Source organism: Lichenostomus cassidix, chromosome 5 (genome assembly GCF_008360975.1).
Source record: "Lichenostomus cassidix isolate B80296 chromosome 5, HeHo_3.0, whole genome shotgun sequence".
NCBI classification, from domain to species: Eukaryota; Metazoa; Chordata; class Aves; order Passeriformes; family Meliphagidae; genus Lichenostomus; species Lichenostomus cassidix.
Window position 1 is genome coordinate 14348437 of NC_139486.1, and position 18472 is coordinate 14366908.

General features: G+C 39.4%; 1 protein-coding gene across 5 annotated transcripts in view; it reads left to right on the plus strand.

Moving 5' to 3' along the window:
- The first annotated feature begins 7263 nt into the window (after positions 1-7263).
- The window catches only part of DICER1 (dicer 1, ribonuclease III), a 68302-nt gene continuing 57093 nt past the window's right edge, over positions 7264-18472 (plus strand). For 3 of the 5 annotated variants that reach the window (XM_085061471.1, XM_085061473.1, XM_085061472.1), the window contains exon 1: positions 7435-7612. The gene's annotated coding sequence lies outside the window, so the exon portion shown is untranslated. Of the gene's footprint in view, positions 7386-7432; positions 7613-18472 lie in introns of those variants that run through there. The other 2 variants (XM_085061470.1, XM_085061475.1) reach the window with 2 other exon arrangements.

Here is an 18472-nt window from a genome sequence, read left to right on the forward strand (position 1 = left end):
CTGTGTGATTTATATATTTTTTTTCTTCATGAAAAGGTTAGAAGGACCAATAAAAATAATTTTACCTTAGTGAGAAACACTAAAACCTACCATTCCAAGAAAGGATAGTTCCTGGCTGTCACTGCTATGTTCAGGCCAGGTAATCTTTTATTCCCCAAATAGTTTCATTACTTTCATTGGGCCTTCCTGGAATCTCTTTGATTCACAGAATAGATTTGCTCTGTGTCCAAGGGCCATTTTGTACAGGGGGGTTCCTGGTCCATGGCCATTATTAAGACTGCAACAGAAAATCACTCTTGTTTATTTCAAAATGACTGGTCTGATGTAACTCAAGTAACTTTCACAGTATATGCTGCTCAGTTCTTGAGAGAAACAATGCAGTCACATTTTAATGCCAAATAAGTTACACAAGTCAAATAATTATTTTTATTGAAATAAAAATTTCAACTTGTACTTTTGTCTTGAACAAAACATTTTAGTAGGCATACCACTTTGTGCTATTGTATACTGCTGTGTAAAAAGCTGAATAAACTATTTTACTTTTCTCGTTAAAGTTCTCTAGTTTAAAATATAAAGTGCTAGTTGGCTAAAGAGTTAATGAGGGACTTCATCGTAAATAAATAATTTGTAAGAAAGGAATGTAATATTTAAAATACATGTTTCTCTTTGGCAAGTGGTGAGGATTGACGATTTTTTAAATGAGAACAAATGCTTGGAGGATTTGAGTGGTATCCAGATATACTGAAGGAAAGGTTTTTTCATGTGCTTTCAAATACATTTCTTCTGAACACTTTCAGTCAGGGGCTTGTATTGGATGTTTGCACTAGTTGCTCAAAGCTAATTTTTGTGAGAAATAACTATATTCTGTATAGCTGGTTCAATAGAAAAGAAAATGTTTTTAGAAACTGTTATGCTGTAATAAGAATAGTATTTAATAGTGAATAGCTCCAACTTATTTTACAGAATCTCTGGTTTTGAAATAAATGGACAGGCTTCCTGTATTTAATCTGTTATCTGTGGGTTTGTCCTTGTGGATTGTAACAGTTTAATTTATTAACTGTTATTATTATAGATTGTATCTATTATATATATTATTTTTATCTATTTATACATTTTCATGCCCAGAAACTAAATGCACTTTTTAGGAGAGAAGACCTCAGTAAAGACTGCAAATTCATAAAGTGCATTATTTCCCACTTACCCAGAGAGTGACTTTTCATTTTGGAGGAAGAATCTAAACTTTTTTTCCGGTCAACAAACAAATGGATTTTAAATTTTTATAAATGTGAAAAATTACTGATTTATTAATGCATAAAAATTGGCATTATAAAGGCAAGCCATGGGAAAGCTTAAAAACCAGTTTTTCTTAATTATTTACTGTTCTTACAATTAGTTTATTGGGGCTGTTTCTATGTACATGTTTAGAGTTGTGGATTAGTAAATTACTAGTTGTAGTACCATTTCATATTTATTATGTATTTCCCCCTACACCTTAATTCCCTTTGCAGTATGTGAGAAAAGGAAATAAAGTACAATAGAGTTGCAATACAGTTCAGAATCAGCCCCATGATGTGTCTCCTGAAAAATATATCTGAATTGGATAAAAATAGAGAAAGAAAATGGCATATGGGATAGGGTAGGAATGCTTCTTCCCTAAAAGTTTCATGGGTATCACACTTTAAGACTTGTAAATATTCCTCTAATCCTTCTACAAAATCAAATAATCCCACATGCTTTCAAAGTGTTTCTAACCACTCCTGGAGTAGCTGTGCCTGCCCATTGGACCACCCTTCCCCACACCTAAGCATACATAGCAAGAGAATATTCATTATGCTGTTGGGAATTTGGGATATTTGGGTCCAGTCCTGTTAGCAGTGCAGATTTCCAAAATCATGGAATGGTTTGGGCTGGAAGGGACCTTTAAATGTTATCCAGTCTAACTCCTCTGCTATGGGCACCTCAACAAAATCAGGTCACTTGGAGTCCTGTCCAGTCAGACCAAATGTTTCCAGGGATGGAGCATCTACCACCTTTTCATTACCAAAACTTTAAAATCTCTAAATACACTTTGAAACCAGTAGCTTCTGTTGATGTCATGAATGATACTTAAGTGGAGAATAAAAATGTGGGTTTTTTTAATTGGGTTCATTTTTTTGCAACTGACACTGTGGTTAGGAATTTGCAAGTGGACTGGGGAGAGGAGGGTTCAAGTAGGCAAGATGGATCATCTCAGTGTGTGGAAGCAGAGTAAACTTTTACAGCAGTATGAGATCCAAACTTTAGTTCAAATTCAAACATGGTAAAACAGGAATTGTTGGACTGGATTTCTTTTAAATACTCTGGGATAAAAGTAATTCTGATATGTGGCTAGCACAGGCTTTTCCCATGAGAATTCTTTTTGTGTTTTATAAATAAAGATAAAGTTTGGATGTTATTGGAACAGTGTCCCAAGACTTGGACGGTGCAGGCCTGGCCAATCACGCCTAGGGGAAGGTTTCTGACCGACCAATCTGGGTGACTTTTGAAAACTCTATATATATGATGAAATCAAAACAATAAAGGTCATTCCTTCTTGCCACTGAGAACTGACTTCTTTACTCTGCTAACTGCTCAACAGCTGATAGAAACTGATAGACACTGATAGAAACTCAAAAATAATCTCCCTTATCCTTGCTATGTAATCACAATTTTTGTAGCTTGAAGATGATGCACATGCAGTGTTGGAAACAGCCTGGATCCATCTGGATCTTGGCAGCAACAAAGATGATCACAGGGCTCATTTCAAGAAGCCCTATACATGTGTACATACTCAGTATGCACTTTGGTTGTACAGCACCCCAGACCTCCTAAGGATAACCTGTGGCCATCACACATATGATCTTGCTGGAAGTGTAAACTGAAATCTTCATCCTCTCTTCACTGCTCATTTTACCTTGTTGGTAAACAAAAGCCAGCAAGGCCAGGAGAGCCTTCAAATTGGTAAGTGGATATAGCAAAGTATTAGAGTTGAGCTGTGATTTCTATTAAGACAACAATATTCAGCAGTGATCTTTTCTTGAGTTGCTATTTCTACTGATGTTACAAGGATTATTTCCAGGAGAGCTAATGCAGCAATTTATGAGATGCCTTCTGTTACTAACTCCATTCCTTGGTGAGACAGCACCATTGGCTTAGCACAGTCCTTGGCAAACTACACTTTATCTTGGAATATCATATAACATATGATCAAAGCAAAATGTATAGCTCCATCTGCTGTAAATACTTTGAACTGATTTTTTTTACATGTCTTTTTAATGGCTGATCTGTACCCTGGGGAACTGATTTATCACTCTGCTGGTACTTACTTTCTGCATGTTATCAAGAATTGACATAAATATAGATTTATACATAGTAAAGTGGTATTTCTTAGTTCTCAGGCAAAAATGAGCACTAACAAGGGTATATCTCAAGGACATTAGGAACTTCTGTTAACTGTTATATGACAGATCTTTTGCACTGTGCCATTGCAGCTGCTTGTGAAATTGCTCCCCTCCTTCAGTTAAAAAACTCCATCAGGTGAAGTCCCAGGTGACTGGAAAAAGGTACTTTGCACCCATTTTTAGAAAAGGTAGGAAGGAAGAGCCTTTCCCACTGGCTCTTCTGGTTCCCTACTTGCACAAGCCTAAAAGGGAACAGTGCAGTGCTCAGCTCTTCAAGGGCTGACATCATCAGTAAACCTGGGCAAAACTTTTCCTTCTTGCTGCCCATGTTCAGGAGATGTTTTTAGTCACACCAAAGGCTTTTGTGACTCTCTCCTTTTTCTAATTTTGATGTATTTCTAAAATTATAGGAAAAGTAATCATGGCATCCAAAACCATTGTAGGTTTGATGGTATCAAAATAAGCCAAAAATTATTTCTAGAGCAGTTGGAAGCCAATTTTGGTTTAAAAATATTCTCTCTCTGTGAGACATGCCAGAACAGCCAACAAAATTACAAGCTCATAGTTGAATACAAATCTTGTGGCTGACCTGAATTTTGTTCCCCCTTTTTCTTTTCATCTACTGGTAGCTATAGGTCGAAAAGGGATTTCTCTCCTAACAGAACATTTTGTTTTCTCCATCCACCCTTCTTCTTTACCAGTGATTTGAATTTATGTGGTTTCTTTAGTGATCTGTCACTGTGATAGAGACACTCTAGAGACTCTCTGTAGAAGATGATGGAGGAGATCGTAAGTCTGGAGAAACCCAAGGAAAAAGCAGGGAAGTTTGCCTGGGAAATGTTTCTTGGAGAGAGAGGGGTCAGTTTCCAAACTACATCAGTTCATATCCTCATGTCAGCAACTTAAAGAGATTTAAAAAAAATTCTGAAGTTTCTCTTGCACTAGGGAAAATACCCTTGGAATTGTGAAGTCAGGGTCACTGAAGTGGGAAAGCATGCCATTTTTTTTTTTAATGCATTTTAGGAGGAGACAAAGATTCATGCAACCTACTACCTTGTTAAAACCTAAGGTTCAGTTTTAGAAATGAAATCTGTTAAAAATAGGTTCTTCCTTCCTTCCTTCCAACTTCCTTTTCTGTAATCATACCTGCAGCTTTTTCTCATAATACATTGCAGGTGTTATTACTAGCACTGTGGTTTAAAATGTTTGCAACTGCACTTTCCTGCAGTGATTCACAGCTCTGAGCTGGAAAACCTGGTAGCCAGACTAGAGGCTGCTTGAGAGGAAAGCCTCAAGGGAAAGTTTCCCAAGTGGAGTGCAGAATAGACACATCCTTTCCTGGCCAGAAACTAGAATGCAACACTCGGCCCATATTTGCTCAGTAACTGCCAGTGTGTTTCAAAGTGCGTTACTGAACCAGGGTGTGACATGAGGCCAAAAGACATCATGGCTGGTACCAACAGCAGGCAACAACAGAGGTCACCATTGTCTTGCAGGAAGGAATCTCTCCAGAGCCCATTTTAGAACCTGGTGTGATGAGTGGAGTCAAAACGCCTGGTTTCCACTGGTGTGATTAGAGAGTTCTGTAGCATGAACAAAGACAATTCATTTTGACAAAGTGATTTTTTAATGTCAGTTTTCCTCTTTTCTAACCCAAAGAGAATCTTTTTTTAATCTTAGTCAACAGAAAAAACCAGGAAAGCCTCCACTGCCCCCATCCGTCACTGATATTTTAAAAAGGGAGATAAATTTCTCTGCTTTCTTGCTGTCTAACAACAGTTACCACATAGAGTAAATATAAGTATTTCTAGTACTAAAGATATGGGGAACTTGGTACATTGTTACTTATTTTTTTCCAGATTTTAATAGTTGGGCAGTGTATCCTCTTCATCTCACAGCCTGTTTGCTTTGTTTTTATGGTTGGTTGTGTGGCTTTTTACCAAACTCTAAATGCCACTCAGTTTGAAATACATGCATCTCACATTGATGAGTTCATCTCACTTTAAAAATCTTTGTAAGGAATTTGGGAAATCAACATAAAAGTAAATTTTTTATTTGGGTGTAAACTCTGAAGATTAGCTTTGATTACACAAATATATGACATCAAATATCTCTTTCTTAGAATGGAAAGAGGGTAGTGGGGATAGTATTGTAAGGAACAGCATAGATTTTATCCTGTGCTTTTAAATCAAAAACTCCTGTCAGCAGGCAGGCTCAAGGAGGAAGTAGCAGTGGAGAAAGACACCCGTTTTTATATGAAAATAACTTCCAGAATTCTCCTGGCATTTGTCTGTTTTGTTTTCTAAGTGTTCTGCTTGCTTTCTCTTTGAACCGACTTGAAATGGATAAAATTCATTGTTTAACCATGGCCTGCATTAAAGAGGGTTTCTTTCTGCACTATTTTATGTTAGAAAGAATCAAGAATGCCAATTTCCTTCAGTTCTTCAGCTAAAATTGGAAAAATAGCCCCATATGTTCTGACAGTTCCCACTGGGTAAGACTTAACAGCTGCTCCTCTTCCTCGGCTTTTGTCATGGGATGTAATTATTCTTCCATCCATAAAAAAACCAGAAGGATGCCTTTTCAATGCTACAAAAATACCTAGTACTGTAACATTTAACAAAGTAATGGTGGGCATTACAGAAGGTATGCTCTAAACAGCAACATACGTTTAACCACTTAATTTGATAGCACCCCAGGCCTCTGCATCACTTTTAATCTGAAATAATTTTACTTGGGTTGTTTTAAATGAACCTTAGGAGTGCTGCAGTCAGCTTTGTATTTTTATACTAACTTTTTAGGCACACTTATGTTACAATGGCAAGTCCCTGGTAGAGAGCAGATGGAAGGAGGGAGGCTGGACCTCCAGCCACAGATCTTCCACTGAAAACACACTGCCTTCAGCTCAATTTACAAGGGCAGTGGCTGGCTAGAAGTGGCTGGCTATGGTCATCTTATTTATTAGGCACTAAGGCCGATCGCCATCCAGTCCTTGTGCAAGCCCATGTGTTCACAGGAGACTCCAACTTGGTCCCCTGGCTTTACCCAAACAGAACTCATTCTTCACCTCTGGCTGAAGGGTTTTGGTGGTGGCAAAACTTTATCCTACACCAGCTCTTTAATGCCAGACATTTCAGGGCACTTTTGAAAAGACTTAGTAGTAACTAGTAATATCTACTCAAGCAAGGGAGTGCTGCCAAGAAACTGGAGTGAGAACAATGGCCCAGCCGGTCAGCAATCTGCCTCACGCAATGACATAAGGAGATGGTGCTTTGGGAGCCCACAAAACCAACCACCTCCAGCTGTCCTTTCTTCTCCCACCTTCTGGGCCCAGCACCTGCAGGGGCTGAAGGCTGCCTAGTGGAAAAGCAGCACTTTGCCTGTGGCAGGAAGGTGACTTCTGATGGAAATGGCCACCTATGTGCATGGAAAGGTGAGACTTTGTTACACAGTCATGAGACAGCTCAGCGCTGCTCGGTCCAGACATTGCCAAAAGGGGATCACCTCTACCCCTAGGCCATGCTGTGCGATAGAAGAACCCCATTCCCTCAGATCTGTCTCGCCATGACCAGCCCTGCCCCATCAGCACAAGGAGCGAAGGCCCAGGCCTCGGCCGCCCTCCCAAGATGGCGGACAGCGCCCTCGCCTCAGCGCGGCCGCGCGCCCGCCGCCCCTGCCTCAGAGCGCGAGACCCGCGCGCGCACGGGGCACGGCCGAGCGCTCGCAGCGCCCCGGCGGGGGAGGGGAGGGAGCGCGCACGTGAGCGCCCAGACCGCCCGGTGGCTCCCGGCAGTCGCTGTATCCCGCCGTCCCATTGGCCGCCTCGCGAACCTTTCACCTTTTACCCGGCCCCGGCAGCCAATCGCCTGCCTCCTCTCATAGCGTGGTGGATGCGGAGCGTGCGGACTGCGCAGGGCGGCATTCTCGGAGCGGGGTTGCGCCGCGGGCGCTGGGCGGCCCCCGTTGGTACGGGCGGGAGGGGCGGGGGCGGCGCTCCGTTTGCGTAGCGCCGGCCGTAGCGCTGGGGCAAGGGAGGGAGGGGGAGGCCGTCCCGGGCCCAGGTGAATGGAGGGACCTGACAGCTGCGGGGACTGAGGCGGCGGCGGCGGGGAAATGGCGGCGGCGGCGGCGGGAGCACAATGAGACGCGGCCTGTAGTGGGGGGAAGCGCCGGGCTGGGTCCGGTCCGAGCAGGTAGGAGATGGCGCCCCGGGAGCTGCATGGCGGCCGAGCGCGGGTGTGTCGCGCCCGCCGGCCGCAGCTCCCGCGGCTCCGGCGCCGCCGCCAGCGGGCTGGGATGGCGGCAGTCCCTCCCTCCCTCCCTCCCCGGGCCCGGGCAGCGCTGCCCCGCCTCCGGCCCAGCGGCCGCCAGCACGGACTCCCGGGCCCCGGGCTCGGCCTGGGCAGCTCCCCGGCGCCGGCGGGGCCCGTACGGCTGGGCCGCGCTGCGGCCCCGCTCGGCTTTGTCTGTGAGCGGCGCCCCCGGGCAGCCGCGCCGGAGCTCTCGGGGGCTCTGGGCCCTCCCGCCGTGTCCTCACGGGCCCGGGGAAAGCCGTGCGGGGTAGGAAAGGAGTTTCCACTCGGCAGTGCTGATGTTAAAGGCCGTATAAGATTATCTTGGCTCTGCTCTTTGCTTCCTTTCCATCCTGTTCCAGGGTAGATGACGGCAGTGTGATTAAGGCAGACCTTGTGCTGCGTAAACGGGCGTTGAAAAGTGAAAGGTTAAAAAGACATGTTTTGTTGCTGTGCTAGGTAGTGTAGAAAAAGCCCGAACGACTAGAAAATGGGAGGGGGGGGTGTGATACTGATATCTGAAAAAAAATAGGGTAGTTTTTGTGTTTATTATGCTTAATCAAAAATTAGTGTTTTAAAAAAGTGTTTCTCATAGTGAATAGTGAATCTCAGTTAACTGCTAACAGTCCGGAGGACGTTTGGCACTTCAGATCAGTTTTGAGTATTTTTGATGTTAATATTTTGGTCTTCAAATTATGTGGTGGGCTCAAGTGGTGGAAGTGTATAGGTTGGAAAATTGTTTTCCGTTTTCTTTCTCTAAACGTGGCAGTCAAAACAGTTAACTTTGCCGACATCCAGTTTGCCGTGTTTTACGTGTTTTCTTCAAATACGCCACTCTGGGTGCTCTGTTGAAATGCTGGCTGCATGTGTATGTTCAGTAGGTTGGGTGGTGCTTGTTTTAGCAAGTTCATACAGACACTAACTGAAATTAGTTTCATAATTATTCTCCTGAGTTCCTTTCTTAAGAGAATCTTTCCTATTGTCTATTTCCACGTCGTGGTATGTGAGCTTTGAAGATGGTACTAGAAGTTTTCAGCTGGAAGGTGCTTTGTTTATATGTTTAATAATTGGATTGTTACTTTTCAAATCCGTAGGATTAAAAAATATGTATATATTTATTCAGAACTGTTGGCCCTGAATTAGCTGCTGCTGTTCTTCAAAGCATCCTGATGATACAGTTCTGTGGAAGTGGTAGCTCAGTACTTGGCAGCCACTGAGTGATTAATACAAGAATTAACAAAAAATTGAGAAGGAAATGTCATCAATATGCCATTGTATAAATCTGTTCTTTGTCCATAGGTTTGATACTAAATGCAGTTTGGGTATTTTCCCTTTATCTCTCTTCTACATTAGAAAGGTTGTGTTAGGCTAAGAGAAAGGTAGATTGAAGATTAACTGGGGCTTTTCACGTGAGGATGGACATACCAGTGAAGGGATAACAGGCATCACAAAAAGAGTCATGAAGAAAGTAGAACAGGGAAGTGTTGATTGTTCGCTTGTTTCCCTTGTTCTTGAAAGATTGCTGTGTCCTACAGACTCAAAACAAATGTCATACTCCTTTACACTGTAGGTAACTGAAAGACATGGTGCATCAACCTATTGGGAATGCCAGAAGTGTACAACAAAGTTGAAACAATTAATTGTTAGTGAAAATCATCCAAGGCTATAAAAACAAGAGTATCTTTTCAGTCTTGGCAAACATCAAGGTGGCTGGTCCATGGAAGGTACTCTTGCCTGCCCTATGATTATACAGATCCATACATGTTTTCCACTGGTTACCAGTAGCAGGAAGCCAACCAAGCTATTTCATCTCATATATTACACTAATGTTTTTCTAGAAGTCACACTTTTTTTTTTTTCTAGAAATACCTTGATCATCTCTAGTATACAGGAAGGAAAAAACCAAAATCTTCAATTCAAAAAACCAGTGTATTGTCATGGGGTCTTTTGTGTAGTCCATAGATGTTTCTCATTTCCCACTTCAGAAGTGTGTAAAGTACTTTGCCACTTTTTCAGAAAAGTGTATGAGTTTGCTTCAGCACAGCTGCCCGGAGTCCCAGAATCACTGCTTGACCCATGTTGTGCATTGATCTGTACTGAATGCAAATTACTGGCAAAACCAAACGCAAACATGTGCATTCTTAAAAGATCAAGGAGTTATTTAGTAAAATGGATAAGGGAGCTGAAATAATCTGATTTCTCTTTAGATAAGCCCTAGAATATAAGTGAGAGCCAGAGTTCATGAAGATTTTGAAAAGGATTCTAGGGCTTTAGGGATGATGGGTGTTATACTAAGTGCTAAGGCTACGGATAGGATTTTTTATTTTGAGGCATTGGTTAGTCTATCAGGCAGCAGGTAGAACATCAGAGTGTTCTGAGATGCGTTGTTCTGTTGTTCCATAAATTCCTTGTGACTTTTTCCCCCTCTCATGTAGGGAATACAAACTAGGGAGTGTACTGAGCCTGATAGATTATTGGCAGAATAGCAAGATGGTTACACAGGCGTTAGGACTGTGTAACCAGTGGCCCTCTGTATGCCATCACCTTCATGTGTTTCACAGTAGTTTCTTCCATCTGATAGCAGAAGTTTGATTTTATTTATGTATTTTTTTTTTTAGGAAGTGCTACCTTTAAAGAAAGTATAAGTATAATTGTAGCATTATGTAGAACAGGAGCTTCTGTATAAATGTGTGCAATGTGATTTTAGAACACTATATCCTGAAGGCTGAGGATAGTTGGAATAGATCAGAAAGCATGATTGTTCTTTGCATCTTCTGGACTTCTTTTCCTCATCCTTTAGCCTTTTGGGACTACCATATGTATTGTGATAAACTAGAAGAGAGGAAACCTGATATATAGTAAAAAACTAGAAGTTAACTTTTTAGCTGAAGTTACAGTCTTTGTTGGCATTTCAAGTTTTGGTGTTCAAACTGTTGATTGATTGGGGTATGGTGGATTTAGGACTGTTATTAAAAGAAACATTCTAGAAGACTTAATCTAGAGAGCAAAGCAGTGCCCACTTTAATGCATACCATGATACAATATTAGGTGAACTCTTGGTTTTGATAGTTCTTGGATGCCTTATCTAGTAACATGATAATTTTTCAAGTTTGCATGCTGAGCAGTGTATCTGGAACTCCCTTGTTATGTCTGCTCTGTGTAAGAGACTGCATTACGTAAATCAGCTTTCTGTTACATTTGTTGCCTTCAAAATCACACAGTCAAGAAGGAGGGAACTGAAACTCATATCAAGGAATTGACTTGCATTGTTGCACAGCTGCCGGTGTTGAAATGCCCTTCTCTGGTGGGAAAGAGAAGAAAGAGCAATATTGTCTGCCTTCGCCTATCATAAATACTCTTGGATCCAAGAGACTTCAGTACTGCTTGTTGTGGCTCTTCCCTTAAGTGCAATACATTTGTGACTCTATGATCCGTGTTTTGGTTGGCAGAGGTGTTACTACTGAGTCCCTTCTTACCGAGGTGAAAAATCAAAAGTGTTCTCTCTTGGTCTTTGTTAATGATAGTAGAAAGTCTTGGTTTGCTGTACTTTGCTCTCTTTATGTCACTCAGGGCCTCGGAACTTCTGTGATGTAAGCTGGCATGATCAGTTTCTGTGTATGTTTTAAATATTTGGTTACTGTTCATAAAAGCCCAGTTCCTTTGGGTTAATTGAATAAGCGTGAGTGATCTGAGATGCAGCAGGGTGGCTACTGACTTGAAGGATTGGTTGCTGGAAACAGAGGTGGTCAGTTTGGGACTGTTTTATCTAGCCTTGGGATTTTTTTTTTGATATCAATATCCTTGTGTGTTTTCATTTGTACAAATGCACACATGAACACACAAAGCCCCCCTGACCTCAACCACTTTATTGTTGGAACCAACTCCTTATTGTTATTAAAACCTGATTTCTAGTGCCGGTGTCCTCTTTTGGAATCTGATTCTTGATAATTTGTCAAGCCATGTAGCAGCCTTTTCCTCAGCTGAGATCCTAATAAGTAGCTGGGTAGTAGTAAAAAAATTGGTCTTGAAAATAGGAATTTAGGTGGGTTTTTTTAATCTTTTATTTTTGAAAATTGAATTGGAGTTTTAGACCTGCTCACCTACTGATTGCATAAATCTCCTTTCCGTAGGAAATGAGGTAAATACATCTTGCTTTTAAAGTTAATTTGTTTGACTCCATTGAGATGATCTGGCTATGCAAGCATGTCTGGGCTGGCTACCTTTGCAATTCATGTTTCTCTTTTGTTTGCAAAGTCTGCTTTGTTTGTGATTGAGATCAAATTTCTTACAGCTTTCTTTGAACTTACTGGCCTTTTATGCTATTTTTGCTCTATGTTTTTTTGTTCAAGTAGAAATGAAAAAGGCTTACCTATGTAAAGGTGAAGTTGCCTTGTTTGTAGTAAAAACGTCTAGAGGTGATCTGAATTCTAGACAGCATTGAAACCATGGAAGAACTAGCTTCTATCACTGAGTTTTGGCAAGTTAATTCAGATAGTTTTGTTTTCACCCTCTCTTTTGAGTTTAACTTTCAAGTGCATGAATAAAAGACATTTTTCAGATGTTTATATTCTGCCTACATGAAAACATTTAAATGTTTTTAATCTGACTTACTAACGGGAATTCATAATATTCATTGATAGTATTTGTTTTTTTTATTCAGGATATTAGTGTCTGTGATCAATCTCAAGAAAGACTTTCAATTCCTCACTTAAGCTATGTGTTTCTGGGCAGGCAAACCTGTCTGCTTTGCTGTACCTTCATGATCAATGGCTACTGGGCTTTTGTTTTTTGAGGAAAACATAAAATGAGAGTACTTACAGTACAACTAAAAGCTCTGGTTAGTCAGTTTTTTTTCAGTGACCCACAACCTTTGGCCATCTTTCAACTAAAGTTAAATGCCTGTATTGTCAACTTGCTATATGAAGTTGTTAAGAAATGATACAAGCTTGGTTAAAATTTTTTTGGGGAAAAAAAATCAGTGCTCCTCCTTTCCCCTGCCAGCTACTGAAGATGATTTTAAATGGTTCTTGCTGTCTAACATAGTGCTATCCAAGACTGTAGAAACCAAATAACTATTGGAGATGGATCATGGGCATAAAAAAATACACTGCTTCTTGAAACAAAAAAACCCCAAACAAACCCACATTTAAACCTCTGTTTCTGCTGCATGTTCTTTGAGTCCCCAAGAAGATGTGTGTGTTTTTGTCATCTATTCTTCTTGTTACTTATGCTTTCTTGTTTCTGTGAGACAAAATAAGGGAAAATCGGAATATGAATATTTTCTACCAGTGTAATGAACAGAGTCAGAATGAATAGCAGAGACTCTAAGGGGGAAGTGACTGAAGCATGTTACCGAGAGCCATGGGATTATCCTTGTTTCTTTTTCATTATTTCTGCAGTTACTGTCAGCAAGGTCTCATGGACTGCCTTACAATTTCTTACAACTTGTAAAAAAAGCATGTGGGGAAAGTTTTTCTGTTCTCCATTATTCCTAAAGAATATTGAACTCTGTCAGCATTGGCCTCATGAGTTCACTGACACTGAAGAAAGATAGCAAACTGTAAGTGATAGGGCAACAAGGAACTGTTTGTACACTTTCAAGGATTATAAATCAGAAACTAAAGAAATGTATGCCCAGGTATTCCCAGAAATGTATACCCAGTATATCCATAGGTTTATCTGCTGAATAGATCAGTTGATTTGTTTACTGTGTGATCACAAAGGCTATGAGTTAATGAAATCTTCCGCTACAGAAGTGTGGCTATACCACCTGCTGAGCAATTTGAGAGCAGTGAGTGTGAAGCATGATGGGTCATTGATGAAGCTCTGGAGGAGGAAGTGTGTAGGTTTTAAGAAGGTAATGCATTTTCATCTTTGAGTATTTAATTGAAAAAAAGATTGGCGGAATGCCAAAAAGATTTATGAGCTCTCTAGGTCTTTGAAAGACATATGATCAACTTCCAGGAGATGAGCAATTTTCCCTATTGTAATCCTTGCATAGTTAATGCTTTGCTATGCTGAAATTGAGAAGTTAAACCTGCCTTGATTAATAGTAAGTTGTCTGGAAAATGGTCTTCTAAAGACTATGTGTTCCCTAAGCTGAATACAGGATGAGTTTTTAGTGACAAAATTAATGATTTGTTGAAACTGTCTACTGACCAGTTATTATCTCAGCTGATGAGGGTCTCCAAGGAATTATGGGATGATTTTAGGGCATGTGGTGAGTGGCACAATGATGAGGGATGTGCTGATTTCTGGAAAGCATTTTGAGTAGTATGCCACTAATGCTACTAAATGCATACATTGCCAGCTATTAAGAGGTGTTAAAACCTTTCATCGGTTCATCCAGGTACTGCTGTCTGTTGCTTCTAGGTGTTTCCTCTGGTGCCATTCAAATAGTTTTGGAGTACACAGCAAGAAGTTTTGGGTTTGCAGTTTCTAGATTTATTGTTCTTAGTGTAACACAGTTCAGCAGCAGTTGGCAATAGTGATGCTGGTGTCTGATTTTAAATGTCACAGTCAAAAACCTGTTGAATCCGATTTCCTTGTTTTCTGTAATGAAGGTATTCAAGTGGCTGTCAGAATGGATGACAACCATCTCCTCATGTCAGCTCTAATACTCCTCTGATCCATATCAACTATTTAATTCTGCTTGCTGAACCAGTAGAAAACTTGCCCAGGTCAAGGAAAAAAATGTCACTTGGTTATATTGTCATGAACTATTTTTCTCTCAGAGAGCCAGACAAGTTAAGAGAAGGGAAGGAGCAGTGACAATAGGGTTGCTTCACTGGATGCTAGGTTGTCATCAGATTGGATCTACAGTCTCATGAAAACTTACCCCAAAATACTACTTCTCACTTATTAATTGAAATAATTGCATCATGTTTTTCTCAATTTCCTACTTTCTTGCTTATTGTTAATAGCTGCTGTTATAAACAGGTGTGTTATGACAGTAGTTCTGTTGGTTTGTGTATAAAAATCAGCTGTGGTAAATCCAGAATATGAACCAAAGTGAGGGAAAAATTATGCTACAAAAATTGAATAAAAATGCAATTGGATTTAACAACTTCTTTAGTGAGTATTATTCTGAGATAAGAACAACTTTTTAATAAAAGTAACTCCAATCAGTGCAGTAATCAAGATGGAACACTTAGGCTAGCTATTAGCTTGGCAAATTCAGATCTGAAGTTATAAACTATTCATCCTAGTTTAAAACCTCTAATTTTTGTCTAGTGGTAATTTGTAGTTGTGACTCCATAATTAGGAATGTGTACAAGAAACTGCATAAAATTTTAGGACTTATTTTCCACTTTGCCTCAAATGTAGTGATTATATGTTCCAAGACACTAATATAATCAGATACAAATTAATGACTTAATGACTTTGTTATTAAATTTTATTATAAATGAATGTTTTCCTCTATCCAGTTTTCCATTCTCTTGAAAGTGATGGGGTGAGGTTTTTTTAATGATATGTTCAAGTTCTCAAGTATAATTTGATTACCTTCAAAAGCTCTTCAGAGCTCAATGTTTTCATATTAGTGAGGGAAGGGGAAATCATTGAAGTCATTGTCATGATTTAAATAAACAAACCCCCTAAAACCAGCCACCATTGCCCCCAAACAAAACCAACCAACTCTCTAGTTTGTTTGCCATCAACCTGGTAGAGATTTGTAATCACTCATTTGAAATCAGAGCTTTAGGAATTCTCGTTATCCAGATTAGAATTCGCTTTATAATTATGTAGGCAGTTCAAAAGTAACAAGTTGGAGTAGCTCAGAGAGATAGGTCACCTTTGTAAATCAGGAAAACTTTCAGCTTTGTATAGCTTTAGGCTATACAAACTTTCCAAACCATGGTCTTGGTGGTTTTTTGTTTGTTTGTTTTCCACAGGCTAAACTCAATTTTATGGTGAAAATTTACTTCAGTTTTTGTTAAAACATTTTGTCGAGTGGAGATATCATGCAACTGTGGTAGGTGTATCACAGATGGAGATTGGATATTTAAATAAGAATATCCAAAATGTAACAATGTGCTTTTCAATGTTATAAGTTGAGCAGTTTGAGTGTGGGCTAAACTCATGTATCCTGTTGGATTTATAGAGTAAATAATGTTTACAAGTTTCAGTTTACAGGTATACTTTTGAGTGTATTGTTTGATTGTATGTGAAATTTTCATATGAAGTAGTAGCCAATAGTTAAGACAGGAGTATTTTCAATTGATACTATGATAGTGTCAAGAGGGTTAATTAAAAAGACAAAATCAGAAAACTTTAGATTCTTTAAAATTTTGCATTCTGATTAGGGGGTACATGATCACAGAGGTGCTACTCAAAACAGTAATTTTTTTTTTCCTGTTAGGCACCTGAGGAGCATAGGGTGTATCTTGGGCTGTTGTTTGACATGCATTTTAGATGGCATTTCTGCCTAGGAAAAAAAAAATTACTGTTTTCCCCCAGTTCCTGGTATTTGTTGTTAATCTTCGTTGAAGCAAGTATTTCTGAAGTTCTATGGTGAAGTGAATTAATGAGACTAATTAATCTAAAAAACAATTTATGATGAGTGATTTCTTTCATTCTGTTATGGTCTGGCTCTAGATGTGGTCGCAGATTACCTGGAAGCAGTTGTGGAGGCAGCAGGTAGATTGAAGAGTGACTAAGAGTGATCTTCTTGAGTGTATACCCATGCTGTATTAAATGCATGGTAAACTATGATCTGGAAGCCTTTGTTGTACAGCATTTTGTCTTGCTGCTGAGTGAAAATTCAAGAAAAATGATAAAATTAAAATAATCTTTTCTGTGTTTTGTTTACATCAGGAATATATTTCTCTCTGATTGTTTTAGAAAAAAATGACTGTACAATCAGCAACAGATTTTTATAAGAATATTTGAGAAAGCTAAAGTGAAATACTGATCTAGTAAAATGATGGGATGTAAAACCTCTGCATATGCCATGTGCTTAATCCTGCTAGAAGAGGAGTAACAAGGTCACTCTTCTCAGTGACAGCTTGCTCATAAGGGTTTAACACACTTTTCCTTTTGAATGAACTTCATTGCTTTAGGTGACTAGTCTCCTAATGTCTTGTCTGTGCAACAAGGTCAAACTTATATAATTTTTAAGTTAATAATTTATACCTTTGAAATTTCATTTAAAAATAACTTTTCTATTGCAAGTCTTAGAGGGAGGCCTAGGGTTTTTTGGGGGGGAGGTCGCTTTTTTTATTTTTGGGGTATTTTTGGTTTGTTGTTGTTTTTGTTTTGGTTTTTTTAAATTGTTCTTTTAATTGTTCTTTCCCCCCCCCTCACCAGTTTTAGTATGTGTTTGAAGTAGCTTGAATTGCAAATTAGGAAATCATGAAAACAGTAATTTCTTAAAATCATTAGCTGAAGAGAAGTGAGAGATTTCATGTTCAGGGTTGAGAAAGCAGTGCTGAGGAAGAAGAGGGAAATCTCCATTGAAAGTTAGGCATGTAATCTGCTTAAGTCATTCTGGAAGTCATCAATTATCTGACTCTTTAGGCATCTTGATGCATCTGTGTATGCCTACTCAAATAAGCTGCTCATTAGCTGATGAAAGCAAATGATTAGTTAATGAAATTGAAAGTCACTTGTATTAAATATTTAAATAAATATTTAATTCTGAATAATTTAAAGTTTTATTCGTTATAAATGTAATATGTGTTTGCATTAATGAAGTTGTACATTCCTTCCAAATACACCGTAGGATGCAGGGGGAAAGTTATTCTACATAATTCAGTATAACAATAGGTAAATGGTGTGATTATTTGAATTTTAATGGCTGTACTGCTATTCTCCAAATTAGTCAGATGTCTGTGTTGTGAATCAACCTAAATGGTATCACTATGGATGCACTTGTTTCTAAGGAAAACTATAAAAACAATATAAATTCCTAACTAATAGGGTAGTTATGTAAGAACCTTAGATATGAGATTTCCCAATATAACTCTGGTATGTTTACCAGTATAAATCAAAATTAGGGATGCTAATGCTTCTGATTTAATTGGACTTTCTGCATTGGCATGTATTCCCACATTCAGAATGGAGGAGATGTGTTCCAGTGCTTATCTCGTTCTCCTGTCATTTCCAAGCCATTCCTTGTCAGTCACTGGCAATGTACCTGCCAGGCCCTTACTATTTTCCTTTGGTAGGTCTTGATGTATCCAGAGTAGAAGCTGAGCACAGAAGCAGCAGAAAGGGGAGGTAGTCCAGGCTCTGCTGATGCAGCTGCCAGTCAGCTTCACAGAATTTAGCTGTGTTTTTTTTCTGAAAATTGAGAATTATTTTATTAAGAAAACACCTCAGAGTTTTTGCTCATAGTTGCTTGATGTTGGCTAGTTAATACTGCAGCAATCAAGCTATTATACTTATGGTAATTAGATGATTCTAGGCATAATAATTGGTGGTTTGGCAACATCGATGCAAACTACAGCTAACGTGGCAAGAACAGGACAGAATTCTTTCTTTTGCTTTGTATTTTCTATTTTTTGATAACCAGGGTTTGTGGAGCTGGTAATCCCAGATAAAGCAAAATCTGCTATGGTTTTTTTAGACAAGAGTCTCTACTCTAACTTGAGCATTTGTGTTCTGCCCTGAAATGCAGTTCACAACTGACTGAATTACAGGACTGTGTTTTAATATTACAGAAGAAAGAAACTCTTCAACTGATGGCTGTGGACTGGGGTCCTGTACATATGTGTGTCTGTTTTGATGCAATATTGTGTCAGTAATACAAATAGGAATTGA